A 5,421-nucleotide genomic window follows, 5' to 3' on the forward strand; every position below is an offset into this window, starting at 1 on the left:
GATTGTTGATGGTTCATCATCGTGTGTCATTTTATAAAAGTGGGAAAAATAGAGATATATATATGTATATTAAAATTCAAAAAGCAAACAAAACTACCCGACACAAATATAAAGGTCTTACAAAAACATATTAAACTTTTAGGAACTGAATTAATACACGATAGTTAAAACCACCAACAAAATGGTTCATCTTCCAAGTTACGTCTGAGAGTATTTTTGCACACTTGAAAAGGAATCCCACTTCACAGGAAAGACTTTAACGTGGCTTGAAACCGTGTATAGTTCAGATCCATTCTCATGCGTTTAGACTCGATTTGATTTGTAATGCCTTTGCCTCATTATCCTCGATATGCTCCATCCAATGCATTCTGGGAGTCGTGGGTTTCCTGATAAAACTGCAGTCCATGGCATTTCCTCTTTGGCACAAAGTCTGTTACAGAACAAATGTAAAGATCACATACTTGAGACGCATCTCAAATGCATACTATAACCATCTAGCTGTATATATTCGGAAAGCACAGGATAGTTTTGTAAAGAAATGAAGCGTTTTGTTAGACTTCTTCACTAGTGTTGTACAGCAATACTCTACCAAGGTGACAACTGCGAACACGATCATTTGAAATGCCTCCATACCAATGTAAGAGACGTCGGATAATGCTAACAGCTCGTCTGTGGAGGTTAAAGGCCAGTTGTATATATCATGAGATGAACAATCCTTTAAATAGCTTGATTTTTTTTGCTCTTGTAAAGTTTGGATGCTAAACGGAGCGAGTAAGCCATGAAACTGTAATTCAGACGCAAACACACATTCTGCCCTGTGCCATAGCTGCTTCCCGTACCACATATTACAAACACCATCTGTAGAAAGCGAGGAACAAATAAACCAAACCACACCATTGTGAACGACAACACAGCGATGTGGATTTGCTTTCCTCTGTATCCAAAAGCAAATCATTGCCAAATGAGACTGCGACATTGCCTTTTAGATAAATAGAAGTGATGCGCTGTGTGACGTCCGAGTGATTCGTTTTGTCATGAACACAATCTAAACCTTGAGAAACATTATATAAACTCAGAAAACGACAGACTTGAAGCTGCAAAACACTTGGTGTAAATAAGAGGAGTTTTCTTGTGGAATCTTACGAGGCCTAAACAAATGTTCAGTAGAGATTCTTTCTGTTAGAATTACAGAATTAAAAAAAAAAAAAGAAAAAAAGATGTGGGTTGAAAAACAAAAGAATGAATCAAAAAGATTACCGCGACAAACGCAGTGCTGTATTTTGAGTGTCTCTCGCCATTAGTCGAACTTGATTTGATCTTCTAATACGTTTTCTATATGGAGTTCTGTTGCAAAACAAAAGCTCTGTATGAATATATAGATGGCATGCTGTAAAAGTTCAGACAAGACTGTAAATACGGTGTTTTTATTCATTTTTAATTGTTCGGTGAATCTGAATTGGGTATGTGTTGTCTCTAAGAAAACCATGCGTTTTGGTTTGGACCATCGGACTTGCCGTAGACATTTGTTCCAGATCTTCAACTTCATATCAGCGGGGAGTTCAAACAGGGCAGGGAGGAGGGTGGGTGGGTGGGGGTCCATTTGCTTGTTATTTTGTACATTTTGTGCAAGAAATAAACTTGTCATTTACTACATTCAACATGGCGTTTTGTCTTTGACTTGAGCTGCTCTCTCAGACTGTTCTTCTCATAAAAGGTTATTCTTCTGGATAATGAAGCTTTGAATGAGTTGCTGTCCATGGTGCTGCTTTCTGAGCGCACTACCCTAAAGCGAATCACTGCAAAGACAGTCTATTTCATTACCAGTTCAGAGAATTAATGCAAGCCAAAATTATCAATACAATCATGTCATGCATGTCTAACAAAACACTTATACAAGCATTATATATTCATGCAGGGTCAGATACATATTATTAAATCATTACCCATTACATTTTGTGAAAATACATGACCATTCAAATGTTTGGCGTCAGAAAGATTTTTTTTTTTTTAAATGAAATTAATACTTTTATTTAGCAAGGATGCTTTAAACTTTAAACAGTAAAGACATTTTGTTATATAATGTTACATAACATTACAAATGATTTCTCTCTCTGAAATCAATGCTGTTTTTTTTTTTTGAAGAATACTGAGAACAGTATCATAGTTTTCACAAAATTATTAAGCAGCACAACTGTTTTCAACCTTCATAATATGAAAAAAAATAATTAAGCATAAATGCACTCCTAAGAGACTTATTTCAAAAACATGAAAAACATTACTGTTCCCAGTAGTAGCGTATACTGAAAAGTTTCAAAATACAGCCATTATATATTTTCACTCACAAACAAAAAAATATTACAAGAAAATGAATAAGAATTATTTTAGGACCTAGATGATCACACAGATTTGTGGAATTCACACTATTTTTGGTGTAAGCAAAAAGGACAAACCAAACACTGATGCAATCTGAAATTTATACTATTTTTTTATGCTAACAATAATGTATGCAGGTAACACTTTAGACTAGGGAACACTAACCAGTTGGCTGTTTATTAGCCTACTTATAAAGCACATATTACACATATATATGGGGCAGTTGTGGCCTAACAGCTAGAGAGTCGGACTTGTAACCTGAAGGTTTCAGGTTTGAGTCTCGAATACTCGAATACCCTCAATACCACGACTGATGTGAGACCCTTGCGCAAGGCACCGAACCCCCATCTGCTCCCCGGGTGCCGCAGCAATATGGCTGCCCACTGCTCTGGGTGTGTGTGCTTTTGGATGGGTTAAATGCAGAGCACAAATTCTGAGTATGGGTCACCATGCTTGGCCACACGTCACTTCACTGATCACTGATCTTAATGCCTTATTCTGCATGACCATATTTTAGATGCCATAACATTACCCCATACCTAAACACAACCACTACAACAACTACCTTACTATAGTATAAGCAGCAAATTAGGAGATTACTGAGGGAAAACTGCAATGTGCAAGCTTTTCTCTACACGAAAAAAGCTTCATGTATTGTTCTCCTCTTGGACTAACACTAGTATGTTGGTATTTTGGCAGTAGCAAGTATTTAATCTGTTATGCTATTTCCAAAAACATGGCTTTTTAATGCAGCACTAAATCTCAGCAGTATTTTCACAAACAGTGTTTTTAAGTTTTACATCCAACCGCAAGGGGGCAGCAACGTACTAAAATTGAGCCGTATTGTCTATATTCACAGCGTATATCCTACAAGGGGCCCTAAAATTTTTATAGCTTCATTTCAGCTCTTATTAAAACATTTACACCCACATATTTCAGGTGTACATAAATGTTACCAAATCTTTAGAGAAGCCCCAGTGAGCCTGAGGAAAGTCTGGCTGATATTAGTGCAGAGAAAGCTTTAGTAATCTGGGACAAAAGAACAGGAGATGAGAGACAATGTGCGCGCAGTTATTATTGGAAAGCTGTGAAAAGAGCTAAGACAAAATGGACACGATTCATACACAGGCCTTTGTAAAAATTCAGAAGAAAAAAAATGTTTTTCATACTGAAAATGCACCAAGTAACAGGCTGTGCTCATATTTGTGTTGTTGTGACACGTTAACCTAGTAAAGTAATGACACACACAGCTGTCTAATGATTTAACCACTTGGTTCTTGAACGTACCCTTAATGTAATTACAATTGAACAAACTAAAGCTCACTAGTCATCGGCACTGCATTATTTATAGGTTGATTAAATGTTTATTGCAGCCCTCGGTACCTTTGTACATACAAGACTCTCATCCATCTGAAAATAAATATTTGATCAGTGACTGATTATCCTGTCATAAACCGAGCTGACATGTCTAGACGTCCAGTGCTGACCCAGTACAGATGCAGGCAGTCCATCATCTCACATCTGTCCATTGAGACTCTGAGAAAGCTATATCACCCTTCCTGCAGATGATGCATGTTGGACTGGGATCTGCCTTTGGCTGTAATTTTGAGACATTTCCAGGTAAATTCAGGATTAACTAGTCCGTTGACAGGTGAACAAACAGGCCCAACATGAACCAGGCCATTCCACTCCCGACATCAAGGGAAAAACAAGGAAGAGAGGGAAGTAAAGTGCGAGATTTTCTATCTGGAGGGCATGAACAGTGTGACAGTTACCGGCTGTGTTTTATGACGGGTCCTTAAGGGTTGATGGAAGCGTGCGTCTGTGTCATTTAACTGCGTTTGATTAGCCTGCTTTATCAGTACACTCCCATAACTCCCAGTCTAGGTAGCTAACAATGTAGTTGTTGTGCATATCCTTTTTCTATTGTTCGAGGAAAATCTTGGCACAGGACTATAATGAAGTGCGGTTATATTCCCCAACTGTCATCACCTCCACCTGCCCTGTCCACACCCACACCAACTGAAACAACAGAGCGGTTACACAGCGTATCAGAGCCAAAACATTAACATGTACGCTTGCTCGAGTCTATAAGGAAAGAAAGTATAAGTAATTTTAAATATTTAAAAAATATTAAGTATTTAACCCTTGTGCATCAATTTTAAAAAGTTACACATAGGTCCATAGTGGACAAAAACGTCCATGTCACAAAACGGTCATAAAAATGTACGTTTGAGTTACGTTTGGTCTCATTTTAAAGAAGACCCATGGCAGATTATTGTTGAAGTAAAAAAAGTTTAAAAAGTGAAGCCAAAAAAATGTTATAGACGTTTAAGTTTATGAAAATGCTTTATGAACAATATTTTAGATAAAATATATATTTTTTGAAACGTGTTGAACTCTAAAACATGCTAGAAAATCAAAGCCATAAATCCAAACAAGTTGTGTTCCAAATTTGAGGTTGATATCTCAAAAAATGAGCTTTCAGTAAAATTTTGTTTGGGCGCAGTACCAAATTTTCCCCATTAGATGCCAGCAAAACTCAGTGTGCACAGTGGTTGGATTTGTGATTTGCAATAGAGTTTTTCCTCGCTCAAATATTACAAGCACACACAAACCACACTCAAACATCCATACCAACACACCCACATAATTATAGCTGCATTATTTATCCAATTGGCTCTATTATATGCAGAAGCAGAAAACAGGAATAAAGCAGATATTTGCTTTATAGGCCAAACCTGAAATAATGCCACCATCTGGTAAAAAAATAGTAAAAAATTTAATTTTGAAGCCTTGCCAACAGAATGAAAGCCTATTAACAAAAATTGCATCATTTTGCAGTTAAACGGCACTGCGATGAAAAATAGCAGTTTTAATGGGTTTCAATGTGGATATTTTTGTCCAAAAGGCGCTGAGAGGAAGTATTTTTTGTACCTAGTGTAAAATAGATTTATTAAAAGAAATGAGGGTGGAATATTAAAGTTCCAATAAAAATACACACCTGAGCCAAAATTTATGCAGTCAGCATTAACAGGCAAAAAACAA

This window comes from Onychostoma macrolepis, chromosome 19 (assembly GCF_012432095.1).
Source record: "Onychostoma macrolepis isolate SWU-2019 chromosome 19, ASM1243209v1, whole genome shotgun sequence".
In the NCBI taxonomy this organism is placed as follows: domain Eukaryota; kingdom Metazoa; phylum Chordata; class Actinopteri; order Cypriniformes; family Cyprinidae; genus Onychostoma; species Onychostoma macrolepis.